The following is a 14,621-nucleotide window of genomic DNA, read 5'->3' as shown; positions in this document are numbered from 1 at the left end:
TAGAAATCTATTAATAGGGCGCCTGGGTGGCTCAGTGGGTTAAGCCGCTGCCTTCGGCTCAGGTCATGATCTCAGGGTCCTGGGATCGAGTCCCGCATCGGGCTCTCTGCTCAGCAGGGAGCCTGCTTCCCTCTCTCTCTCTCTCTCTGCCTGCCTCTCCGTCTACTTGTGATCTCTCTCTGTCAAATAAATAAATAAAATCTTAAAAAAAAAAAAGAAATCTATTAATAGACAGAGACAATAGATTTTCCAAAATACTGTTTTGTTGGAGCAAAAACTACATGGGTAAGCCCATTCTATATGATATATTATAGCATATAAGAAAGTAAGGAAGAGGCACCGGGGTGGCTCAGTCAGTTGAGCATCTGCTTTTGGCTCAGGTCATGATCCCTGGGTCCTAGGATTGAGTCCCAAGTCAAGCTTCCTGCTCAGTGGAGAGCCTGCTTCTCCCTCTCTCTCTCTGCCTGCTGCTCCCCCTGCTTGTGCTCTCTCTCCCTTTCTCTATCAAATAAGTAAACAGACAAAAAAAATTTTAAAAAGGAGAAGAAGAAGAAGAAGAATGCAAGGGAACGAGGATGCCTGGGTGGCTCACTCAGTTAAGCATCCAACTATTGGTATCAGCTCAGGTCATGATCTCAGGGCTGTGAGAGTCCTGAGTCAGACTCAATACTCAGTGGGAAGCTTGCTTGAGATTCTCTTGCTCCCTCTCCCTCTGCACCTACCCCCACTTGCATGAGTGCTCTAAACAAATAAATAAATAAAATCTTTTTTTAAAGAAAGGAATACAAGGGAACAAATTATGAAAAGGAATAAAAAACATGAGTTATACTGTAGTTATACTTTCTGACCTACAAAACAGGTTTTCAAAAAGGTAAATAATCAACATCATAATTTATATTTAATTATTCTTTCTTATGAAATAATAGTATGAAATGAAGTCTTAGTTGTAGGTCCCTTTACTGTAGATTTTCAACACCCACCATCTCAGTTTTTCAAGTTTTGAGTTACATGGTAGTTTAGGTGCCTGCACTATACAACATGGGGTTCAATATAGGCATTGGTTTGCATGCAAATACAAAGACAGAATGCATAGTAAGTTTTTTTCATTTAGCACATTTTAGGCCTTAGCACAATATAAGTGACACTCAGTTCCTAATCTGGGGCATGAAAAAGTTCCAACACGCTCTCAAAGTCACAAATTTGCTGTCCTATGTGTGTCCATTCATATCTGCCTAAAGCACACACCTTCCCCTTCTCTCAAATGTTTTCATGCTTCTATGAGTCAGATCATAAGTTCTTGGGCCAGACCCAACTCCCCTGCCCTGCTTTTTTTCCTTTTGTATTATATTTAGTACTTGTAATCCTTCCCAAACACCCAGAGGCCACCCAGGTGTAATATATTTGTGACTGTGGTAGTTTGTGTTTCAAAATATTGCCCACACCTCCCCCTAGCATGACCCCCACACTCCCACAGACCCTCATGGCTCATTTTCTCCACTCCAGCTAGGAGAAGCAGGCACAAGCTCCACCTAATTTATAAATGACTACATTCTGCAAAGACCCATCTACAGTCAGAAAACAACCTTGGATTTGAGTGTGAAAACCACGTATTCACTTGTTTGTTACAAGAGTTATGAAGATGTATTAATCACTTCAAATTCTGGACTACTCCCCACCCCCCACCCCGGAAAAATGAAGAAAAGAAAAACAAGTGGGAAGGAAAACTCATACAGTATTATTTCATGCCTTGACACAAAAGCTCACCGAATTGTAGAATCTCTGAATTAGAAGAGTTCTGAAGGTCACGATGATTTAAGCACCTAGCCCACAACAAGACTGACACGAGCACTAGTGAAAAGAAAGGATGCTTTGAAGTTGGAGAAAATGGCTGACTTTGCCACTTCTTGACACATGGCCTTAGACAAGTTACTTTACTTCCCTGGGTCTCCGTTCCCTCAAATGAAAAATGCTGAAAATAGTGTTCAGGTTTATCATGAACATAGAAGGTTATATGTTTAAGAAGTTTAACATTGTGCTTAGCACCAAATAAATGGTAGCTATCATCTTATTTATTTACTTGCTTAATTCCTGTATATTTAATAAATGATCATCCACCTATCTTCACTTTAGAGATGAGAAACTCTTTGCTTGCCTAGTCAGTCCTTTCCTTCTTTGGAAAATTATCTAGCAGTTCGTTACAAAGTGTGTCCTTGATGTTGTGGGGGCCAACTGCCCAAGGAGGAAGACACTGGGGCTGGATGGTAGCAAGGGCTATATTGAGGTCTAACAGAGGAGACTGTGGATTCAGATAAATAGGAATAGATTATAAAAATTCAGGCTCAGTCAGGTCAGCATGTGCTCATTAGCCCTCCTACGCAGACATACCCGACCCTCAAGGCCCCTAGGCTTAGTCACAGAGGGTTGAAAGAATTGGACTACATAGGTGCTAGCACAAATGTGAAGGGGTTGGCAGTGGTAAGCACTTCGGAACCGGCAATATCCAAGCAATTCCCAGCATAGCTCATTCTCTAGGTAAGTGACTTGTCTCCACAGGTGAACCTCATGGGGAAAAAAGTCTCAGATTCACATCCAAGAAATTATCACAAGTCACGGGCACCAATGAGTTGCAACGAGTTGGAAGAGACCACATAAAGCAAAATGGTTAAGAATGTGGCTCTGGAAATATATTCCCTGAGTCTGAATCCTTAACAACCCACTTAAATTCTCTAAGCCTTAGTTTCATGGTATCTCAAAGGAACAAAATAATGGAGCCAATCACAAAGAAAAGTTGTGAAGATTGGGTAAAACTATGTATATAATGGACAAGTTACAGTGCTTGGTGCTTGTAAGCATTCTCTAAACATTGGCCATACATCACTATTGAAGATTCAAATATTAACTTCTTGAATGCCAATATATGAAAAGCTACACATATATACATGACATGTGGAAGGAATTTAGAGGTAATAGAGGCTACGGAGATACTGAATGCAGATGAAGGAGTCCCAGCAAACACTGATACTATATTTTGGCATCTTCATCTGCAAGCTTAAGAGAATATAGTGTTAAAGTGAGCTTACATAGCAAACTACCCACCAAGTCAAGTCTCCTGATTCCAAATGTTATACCCTTTCCCCTTTGCCATGCTTTGTTTCACTGCCCCTCCTCCCACCTTGAGATAGAGTTTAATTCTCCTTGCTTAAAAATGGGTTGGTCTCCGTGACTCACTTCTAACCTCTAAGGCAAACTGCTTCTGCTGGATCTCTTGAGGGATCCTTGCCTTTGGCCTCCAGCTGCCATACAATTAGGAATCTTGGGCCATATGGAGAGGGTCCATGTTGACCAACAGCCTCCAGCTAATAACATCCCCTGAAATCCTAGCCAGACAGCAACCTCAGCTGCCAGACTATATGAGGAAGGCTTCAAGTTGGAAAGCCTTGGAAAACTCTGGAAAGCCTGGAAGCTTTCAAGCTTTCAAGAAGCTCCAGAGGCCCACTCACCAAGTTGAACCTAGTCAACTCTCAAACAATAAGAGACAATAATGACAATATACTGTTGTTGTTGTTGTTGTTATTATTGCTGTTGCTATTATATGCCATTAAGTTTGGGATGGTTTGTTACATACCAGTAAATAACAGAATGGAAACAGGGGTAGAGAGTGAGGAGAGAACACTCACACCTTTCAGTACTATTTGTAGATATAGGCAACAGCCCTCAAAGAACCAGTTGATCTACATAAGAAATAGCTCTCCCCATATGTAAAAGGAATATAGTGCAAGCTCTGATAATTTGTCTTTGCCCCTCTGATATCAAGTCATCCTGCACATTTTGCACGAAGAGAAGACTCGAAGAGCTTGCTTTGCAGAAAACAAATCCCGCTTAGTCCATTCCTTTCTATTCAGCATATAGTGCAGCAAAAAGGTCAGGATTGGATGGTTGAAATGGCCTTTCCCCATACTCTAAATGAAATGAATGTTCAGGGCTCTCTGTACACGTATGTATGAGTGAAAGGTGACCAGAATCTCTCTCCAGACCAAGATTCACTGCTCTACCCAGCCCTAGATCCCCTTCCCCAGCACTATCATCCCTCCCCATTGCTTAAGGATCTTTCACCATCTATGACTTCTCTTATTCCTTCAGCTTCCATTTCTGCCTTTCTACTAGTTGCCCTGTTTCCTTAAACAGCTTAAATCTTTGTCTTTTTACAACAACAACCAAACTTTCCTTTACCTAATTATTTCCCTCTTGCTTACAAATCAACAGACATTAGAGGGTCTGCCATGAACCGTTACTACATAGTGTGCTGAACTTTGGAGATACAATCAAGAAGCTCCCAGACCAGTAAAGGAGCTCAGGTGCCAAGAAACTGCTCTTCAGAAGGAAATTTCTTGCCAGAAGTTCTACTCTCTTGATTTACCATTTTTCCCTGTCCAATCACAATTTTTTTTGCTAGGATTTCACTTCCACCCCTACTGTTTCACTGTAAGTAGTCTTACCCAGGCCCCAATTGCTAAATCCAAAGAGCTGATTTCATCCCTCATCTCACCTAATGACCACTGCTGACCACACTGTCAGACTTAGAACTTCCATCTTCTTTAGAGTAAATGTAATGCTTTCTCATAACTGTATTTTTAGTTCAAAAATAGTCAAATAGCCAAGAAAGAAAAGGGTGATAGTAGAATGCAGGGATATTTTTTTAGCACAGTGAAACTATTCCGTATGTTATAATGATGAATACACGTCACTATATATTTGTTAAAACCCATGGAATGTACAACACCAAGAACGAACCCTCATGTGAACTATGGATTTGATCAATAATGATGCAACAATGGTGTTTCACTGATTGTAATAAATGTGCCAGTCTGGTGGGAGATGTTGACTGTGGGGAAGGCTTTTGGGGACACAGAACCCTCCCCATGTATATGTATATGGGATCTCTCTCTACTTTTTCACCTCATTTTGCAGTAAGCCTAAACTATTCTTTCAAAGAATTATGTACTAATTTTTTAAATGTCAAATATTAGCAATTTTACATGATTCAACCTAACAGTTCTACTCCCTTCCTCTCCAGAAGCTCCTTTAAGTTTCTGCAGGTTTTCCTCTCTCAGTCCTTTTCTTAGCTGTTGGTACTCTATAGGGTGCTGTGTTTTCTTCTCACTCTGAAAACACCACAGGAAAACATTTTCTGTCTTGAGGATCCTGCATATCAGGGTGCAGGAAATGCTTTTCTACATCTCTTATCCTATGACCACAAAATGCTGGGTGAATGCTATGAAAGGTTGTAGGTTGCACCTCTGCCCATTTCAGATGCAGACTCTGCTTCCAAGTTTTGAGAATAATTGAATGCCAGGAAATTTTCATCAAAAGAAAAATTAACCCGTTAAATTTTTCCTCTCAGTATAAATTCAATAGACCCTTTTAAAACAAGATATCACTTCCCACTACTACTAAACATCCTTTTTCTTGCTTCTCTTTCAGTTACAGTTTGTGGTTCCAGAGGTGCTCAAATATTAGTACATATTTGCAATAAGGTCACATAATATTTTGGAATATTTTGCAATATTAAACAATTAAAAAGACTCCAAAAATTATGTATCTGTAAGCCTAGACAACATGTATGAAGACTGAGGTTGACTCTTTAGTATCATAGGTTAGGTTTCCTGGGACCAAACTCTGAGACTCAGAATTCATTAGAGCTTTTGCAGGGAAAAAAAAAAAATACTCAGTAAGTAAGTAAGCAATGAAGGAATTACGATTGAGCACAGGGAGAAACCAAACTGTGATGAGTTGCTGTTTTAACAGAAGACTCAGTCAATACTACTAGAAGTTCTGGAGCAGAGATGGTTGGCCCTTCTGAACTCTCCCAATGGTGGAACTTTCAAATTGACAAAGGCTATTCTAAGGGAGAAGGTGTAACTCTGGTAAGGCAATTGCCATCAGCAGAGAGCAATTCCTAGAAAGGGTACTGTCAGAAGCAAGCACTCCAACACCTCAGAAATGAAGGTCTGGTCCTGCAGAGAATCTGGATGGCACATCTTAGCACCCACCACAATTGCGTGGGCAACTAAACGGACATTACGTGGTAGAATCATGAAGTATACAATATTTATAAAAACATTATTACCATTTGGTTAAATCTTCAAAAGAAATAAATAAAATAATCTTATCTTAATAATTTTTCAATAGTCAAAAGAAAGTCTATGAGACTAAGGCTAACATGGTTGGAAAGAAAAATGTAAGCAAGCCAGAATTTTGGTCCAAAATACAGAGGTCATATAAGACTCATTGTTTGTATTTGGCACTATATGAGATATGATTTCAAATATGCTGTGAGTGGTAACTTTCTCTGAAAAAAATTGAAAGACTGCGCAATATTTTATGGATTTGCCAAAAGACAGAAACCTTCATGAAACAGTAAATTTGACTTTACAACTGTTTTTAAACACATGATGGGAATCCAACTAGATACTGTTAAAGCAATTAAAGTTACCTTAGACCTTAGAATCCATTAGAAGAATGAAGTGGAATAACAGAAGATCCTTGAATAAAAAACATATTGTGGTCTTGTTAGAAAAATGAAATTACTTCCATACTTGTTCTGGCTACACTAATTTGGTATGGACTATTACTTGTTACATATTATAAAAAGAAATAGATCTAAGTGTGGATGTTTTCTTTTTAAGAGAAACTTAGAGTATTTTTATTTCAGAGTAAATTATTCTTCTAAATGAGAAAAAAACTACATGTGAAATATACAACAAATGTGGCATTGTAATAAAATATAAAGACATGGATATGAAGAAGATCCACCCATAAATTATCCTGAAACTAATTTCTCTACAGACTACTTTCTGACCATTTGAGATCAAAGCACAATCTCAATTTAGATGAAGAATTACAATGAATTATAATTATGACAGATAAGTTGTCTCATTCAACATTACAGTCAATAATACATACACAAACTGTGTTTAAAATCTTGATTATAACACTTATGATTTGTGCTGAAATAAAAACAAGAAGAATAAATTTTATGGCATTAGTATATGATAAATTTAAAAACACTGTGCTAAGGTAGAACAATACAGAAAAGTGCACAAATCATATGTGTACAGCTCAGTGAAGTTTCAGAGCCAATAATAACCAACCCCACCCCCCCGCAAAAAAACCCAGCACCCAGTTTAAGAAACAGAGCATGATATGTGTTTTAATCTGATTGCTCATCCAGACATCTCAGCCCATTAGCAGAAGACCCAGCCATGTGTGACAAATTCAGTTGTCATTGACAACTGCTAACTCTTGGTCTTCACATATATTTTTCTATTTTATCATCATGAAGGTATATTTGTCCCAGTAGGGGAATAGAACATATTTATTAACACTTTGTTGTCTTGATTTATGATGTTTAGGTGTTTTCTGGGCCCTCCATCAGTTGGTACTTTATCCCGAGCTCCATGAAGATTAGGACTTGGTCTGCCCATGACTTCTAATTTAAAAGGCCCTCTGTTTAAGACCTCCTTAATACTCTGCACTCTGCAGGTCCAATAGAGAAACCTTACCTACCCACATATTTCTTCCCCTGCCCCCAGTTCAGGTTTGTTTTATGCTGTTATTCTATCTCATAAACCATATTCTTTTTTTCGCAGCGCCTACCTCAATCTGTAATTATGCATATTTTTGTAAGTTTTTGTGTTACTATCTATCTCCCACCTCTCTGAAAGCTCCATGAAGTAAAGAAACTTGTCTGCTGTCGCCATTTTATACCCAGCATGTAGCCCATAGAACATACCCAATAAATAAGTGTTGAAGGAATAAATGAGAAAATGAATGAATGGATTGATGTCTGACTCAAAAATCTATCTCCTGGCCCAGGTCTGACTCCTGAGTGCCACAATTCTGTGTCCAGCTGCCTGAGAAGGTATCTCTACCTGGATTCCCAGAAACATGTCAAATTCAACATAACCAAAGTGAAATTCATCATCTTCCTTTCCCACTAAAATCACTGTCTCCTCCTGCATCCCTTTCTCAGTAAGTACCACCTGGTGTAGCACACGTTAGCACCCAGAGAGGACCCTCTCCCCTCCCTCTAATATCTCCTAGTGAGCTTCCATCCTAACCTTTCCAAGTACCTTTCAGTAACCCCACCCTCCATCCCACATTCTTGCCCCAATTACTACAGCAGCTACTAGAGCACCCTTCACATGCTAGCAAAACTCTCTTTCCAAAATGCTAATCTAATTAGGTCCCTTGTATGCTTAAAACTCTTCCCAAAAATTGGGAGGGTGGGAGTTAATGGAAGTGAGCTAAATTCTTCATCTTTCACTGTGGAGAGTCTGTAAGTACTGTAAAGTTTGACAAATCAAGAAATATGAACGTAAACATATTTTTTTTAAGATTTTATTTATTTACTTGGCAGAGAGAGAGAGATTGATCATAAGTAGGCAGAGAGAGAGAGAGAGAGAAGTAGGCTCCCCGCTGAGCAGAGAGCCCGATGCAGGGTTCAGTCCCAGGACCCTGAGATCATGACCTGAGCCAAATGCAGAGGCTTAACCCACTGAGCCACCCAGGTGCCCAAGAACATAAACTTATTTATTACGAAAATAAATAGAAACTATAAAAACTGAAGACCAGAACTAAGGGAAGGGACAAGGAAGTAGAAGACTTTTAGTTTTCATTTTGTGGCTTTCCATAATGTAAGGTTATTAATTATAAATTATAATAATTTAAAGTGAAGATATATATAAATATATGTAAATATTTATATTTATTTACTTATTTTATTAGCTTTCCAGTGCCCTTGGAATAAACTCCAAATTTCTTGGCATGAGTTTGTCACAATATGATGTCAGCCCCATGCTACTCTCAACTTTTACACTCTCCCAAATTTAACCTACTCTCCAGCCACTCTGAATTCACATGCTGAACTCCTCAAAAGCACTGTGCTTGTGTTGTTGTACAAGTTGGTCTCTCTACCTGAAATGTAAATTTCCTTTCGTGTTCTGGCAAAGTCTCCCTTGTCATTTAAGATTTGGTTGTGTCATGTGCTCCACAAATACTTTCCTGAGTCTCCCCCACTCTTCCCATGGGTTAAATGGTGCTGCATCCTTGAGCTCCAATATCTCCCTAAAACTTATTTATAACATATCAATAAAACATGGGAAAGACACTGTATCTCCCATAACCTGGAAGCTTTCTGAAGATGGGGGTTATTCCTAACTCCTGTGCCAAGTTCAGGGCAGGCACCAAATGAGTGTTTCCTAGATATTGAAAAATGAACAATGAATCAACAGCTTACATCTTTTGTCACTATAATGAAGCAGTTACAACCAAAGGGCTAGTTTCCTTAAAGGGTCTCAAATTAAAAGGCAATAGAACAGAACTGAAAGAAATGAACAGAAAATATGAATTGACAGGTCACAAAAAATAAGATATAAATTACTCTTAACCATATGAAAAGATAATGAATCTGATTCATAAAAAAGGAAATGCAAATTAATTCAGTGATATCATTTTTGAACTAACAAATTGGCAAAGATCAAAAGTGTTGATAACACAGTATTATTGGGAATAAATGGGATGAGAGCCTCTCTCAAACATCAGTAGGACCTCTATACAAAGCAAATTGACAATAAAAATTTAAAATGCCTGAGGTTGGGGGCACCAGGTGGTGGGTATTGTAGAGGGCACAGATTGCATGGAGCACTGGGTGTGGTGCAAAAATAATGAATACTGTTATGCTGAAAAAATAAAAAAATTTAAAAAAATAAATAAATAAATAAAAATTTAAAATGCCAACACTCCTCCTCAAAGCATTTCTACTTCACACAAGTTTGAGAAGATGCATATACAATAATATTCATTCCAATCCCGAGCGAGATATGAATTTCCAGTCCACAATCACCTTTGAATTCTGTATCATTTAATCGGAGCTTAGTATCTACTATTTATGACCAGTTACTTCCCCAACCAGATAGTAAGTTTCTGAGGTCAGGACTCTGTGTTAAACCTCTCTGTCCTTCTCAGTGTCTACCACTATCATGAACACATGCGTGTTCAGTGTGCATTCTTTTCACAGGACACATGGCTTCCTCCGGGAAATCCCAAAGTCACTCTAGAAATTCATGTGTCATCCCAAGGAAAATCAGTCTTACCTGAGTAACCACTGCCAGAAGCTAAGAGAAACTGAATCAATCAGGGTCAAGCCCAGTAAATCTACTTTGATCTTCTGATAAGATTTCATTAAAAGAAAGAGGGGCTTTTTTTCCCCCTAATTTTAACCCACTAGTCTAAATTAATTTTTAATTTAAATTTTTAAATTTAAAATATAATTTTTAATTTATATTTTTAATAAGGTATATTTTGATTTTTTAAATTTAATGTTTTTTTAATATTTATTGTTTTACACCTACTATGACCTCCCTCTCTTACTGGTGCCTAGAATTTAAGGAGCATTAAGAAATACAGGAATAGAATGAGACTAGTCAGCTGGAAGAATCTTGAAAGACTTTACTGGTGTGTAATGTCCTATAGTGCAAGGAAGTAAGCCAATGTTCCTGGTCTTCACATATATATTTAATTCAAAAATAACTATGAATTTCCCAGACTCCTTCTAAGAGGTGCCCCTTTTCATTAGTTCATATAATAGAAGGAAAAGAAGGAGAAAATCTTACTGATCTCTTGTGGGGGTCTTGTATCTTCTGCTCTTCTACAATCTATAACACCCCAATGGGTAGTATGTTCGAGGAAGCAAGCATCCCAAGTTTCACATGTCAGCAGATATGAATATTGTCCTGAGTGTGGTAGTAACATTTAGTTATTCAGAGTTATCAGAGATTAATTACTGAGTAGATCAACAACACAAGATACTATTGAGTCAAGGTCTGTTTATCTGCAAGTAATATAATCTATGAGTATTTATGAATATCAGTAAGCATGAAGATGGAGTTACTAATTACATGCTTTAAGAGTCACGAAATAGAAAATCCAACTCAAATACCTTAAATAATACAGCTACTTATTGTCTCACATGACAAGAAGTTGAAGAAAGAACAGCTTCAGTGTTGGTTCAATCTGCAGCTCAACAATGTCATCAAAACCTGGGTTCCGTCCCTCTTCCTGCTCTGTCTACCTCAGCATGTTCTTCTCAGGCTAACTCCCCTCACAGTCCTAAAATGACTGTTCCAGATGTCGCTTACAGACACAACACTCTGCAGCAGAAAAGAGACTTTTTATTTTCGCAGACATTTTTTTTAAGAGCAAGGGAAAACGTAGAAAACACTACCATGGCTATTGGTCCAAATATTGTCACGTATCCCTGCTTAGGACAGTCACTAATGAGAAGATAGGACCACTATTCTGGCTTAAACCAATCATTATCCACTCCCTGGAACTCCCAGAAACACATGGAGGGGAGATACCTGAACACAATTACAGTCTGTTTGTTGCCAAGGAGGGGGAAATGGGTATTGCTTCTGAATGTCTGAACAATGTCTGAAAATGTATATACTAATAGAATACATTTCACCAATTTAAGAGTTGCTGAATCTTCATCAGTAGTCCCCAATCTTCCCAAGTCTTTTCATAGTAGTCAGTTCATCTAACCTGTCAAAGACCAAAACAGGTTGCCGATATTTAATTACACAAAAGATGTGCATTCATTCATCCATTTATTCATTCAGTTAAGATTACCCGAGCACCTGTCATATTCAAGACAGAGTTCAGCATGGGAGACTAAATAATATAAAGTTTATATCATCAAGAAGTTTATTATTTCAGGGGTGCCTGGGTGGCTTACTCTGTTAAGCGTCCGACTCTTGATTTTGACCCAGGTCATGATCTTAGGGTTGTGAGAGTAAGCCCGGCATCCAGGCTTCGTGCTCAGTGGAGCGTGAATTCTTACGATTCTCTCTCTCCCTCTCCTCCCCACTGCTCACACTTTCAGAAAAGAAAAAAAAAAAAAGAAAGAAAGAAATTTATTATTTGTAGAATGACAAACTCTAAAAATGATGTAATAGTTTCTTATGTTATCATGTGAAGGTGCTTTTTATTTTTTTATTTATTATTATTTTTTTATTTATTTGACAAACAGATCACAAGTAGGCAGAGACAGGCAGAGAGAGACAGGAGGAGGCAGGCTCCCCACTGAGCAGAGAGCCCGATGCGGGACTCGATCCCAGGACCCTGAGATCATGACCTGAGCCGAAGGCAGAGGCTTTAACCACTGAGCCACCCAGGCGCCCTGAAGGTGCTTTTTAAACTAAATTCACAAAAAAGCCCACAAGTTCCAAAAATTTTTCATGAGTTCTAGCCTAAACTTATGAATAAAATTCATTATTTTCTTAAAAGAAAGTGATGGAAAACCTTGGTGCTAAATTGTTGAATTTAAGAGTTATAGGAAATTGTAGGTGTATTCAAATAATCCTTACTGACAAATATCAAACATAAAATATTTATATCTATAAAACAGGAATGTGATGGTGGGCAAAACCCCAAAACAATGGCATTTATTTGGGGCAGAGTTATAATAAAGAATATGAAAACTATTATAAGTATCAGGCTTGAGGTTATTTAGTCTAAACCCCTCACGTACTGATAACTATAAAGTAAGAGTAGACTCTGCCATTAACTGAAAAGTTCCAAGGACATCCCCACAACGAATTCCAAACCTAGTGTTCTCCAGGTCACAGATTTTTTCTTCTGAGATCTGAGCCAGGAAGCTCCTTCTTACATTACTCCTAAAAAACAACCTCCCCCTCAAGCCCATCAAGATGCATTTCAGGAAAAATCAACCAACTGAATTAAACTGCGCAGAAAAGACTAAAGAAGGGACCCAGGAAAGAAATTTTTATTGTATTAAGAATCATTCCACTTTTTTGGTTGATTTTTAACTCTTGCTCATCCTAGATAATTCCTGTTTTGAGAATGAAGATCTAATTTATTCTATAGAGAGCTCAGTAACCAAGTGGCAGAGAGCCAAGCATCCTGTCAGCGCCTCAGTAGCCCATATGTGTGGCCATTAGAGAAAGGTGTTCTCTCCCAGTGGACATAGCTCTTGCAGGTGAGTAGCTTAAGGGGCTCCTACTGGATTTCAGCCCCCTCCAGCCCCTTGGCTTGGGGCCCTTGCGTGCGTCATATAGCACATAAATGCACACAGTAGCCCTGAATGATGGAGAAGAAAAATCTGGGAATTCCTGAGGCTGTTCATGTAGACTCAGAACTTGAATACCATCAACAAAGTCAGGATAAATTCATTCTGCCAGAATCTTTATTCATTACTGACATCCTAGACTGCTGGTATAATGATCTTAATCATCTGACCTTTTAGAGGCAATTTCCTGATCTTGGCTGGACAGATCAGGCTAAATGCTCCATTTGGCCCTATTTTTAAATTGCCCAGATGGTGTGAATGGGTGTGTGGCTTAGGGTGCCCACGTATGCTGGACTGCGTCCAGGAACTGTTTGTACCTTGGGTGTAACCAGCAGCTGTAGACGGGAGTCAGGAGTGGGGATGAAGGAATGGTAAGGACCGGGTCAGTGCCCTCCTTATCTGAGTAAAACCGATTTCACCAGTTACCTGTGAAAGTTTGAATTCCAAGGGGGGGGGTCACTCTTGGTCACCCATAAAATGGCAGCCAAGTTCAGACTGAAAGCACAGGCGATGGGCAGAAAGTAGGAGGCTAGTTCTGAGACAGCTGCTTCGGACCTTTGCAGCACGCAGCCCATGTTGAATTTGACTGTGCTATGTGTGGAAGAGTTCACAGGGAAAGTAGTCCTGTTCGTTACATAAGACAAGGCCGTATTTTTTGCCCTCTGCTTGCTGTGACTCAAAATTTACTTTGTTTCCTTGGAGATGAAGAGGATTTGATGCTTAGAAAAGAGCAGAAAAGGCAAACACGACCTGAGAGAAGAGTAACCACAATTCCCAAGATCTGTAAGCTTTAAGCAAGAATGTGCAGGGGACTCCATCGTTCTGAAACAGCTTCTCCTTCTCTTTACTTATCATGTTCCCATTCCTTCCACCTAAAATGGCTTTCCCTCTGATGAAGTTTCTTCTTTCTTCTTCTTGAATGATCCATGCCCTTCTTTCAAAACAGATATTTAACATCCACCACTCCCAAGAAGCCTTTAACACATCCAAACTGATTGCTTCCAGCCCTACAAATGCAGATGGTGGCTGGAACTCAAAGATGTGCTTGTAGCTAAAATTGTGGCTTGGGTCTAAGTCAGCAAACTGCAGCCTGCAGGCAAATCCAGCCCACAGGCTGCCTTTGAACAGCCCATGAGCTAAGAATGGATTTTACGTGATAAATGATTGAAGGAAAAAAATCAAAAGAATACTCATATTGGGTGACATATGAAAGTTATATGAAACTCAAATATCAATGTCTACAAATAAAAGTTTATGAGAACACAGACATGCTCATCTGTTCACATATTGTCTATGGTGGGTTTTGCACTCCAGGGGCAGGAGTTGAGTAGCTGCACAAGACTGTGTGTTTGCCAAGACTAGACTAGTTATTCTCCAGCGCTCTCCAGAAAAAGTTTGCCCATCCCTATCTAAGACATTAAATGTGTTAGCAATGTTAAATAAGAACATCTCAAAGAAATAAATTTCAGGC

Source organism: Lutra lutra, chromosome 3, assembly GCF_902655055.1.
Source record: "Lutra lutra chromosome 3, mLutLut1.2, whole genome shotgun sequence".
NCBI classification, from domain to species: domain Eukaryota; kingdom Metazoa; phylum Chordata; class Mammalia; order Carnivora; family Mustelidae; genus Lutra; species Lutra lutra.
This window is presented reverse-complemented; position numbering follows the sequence as displayed.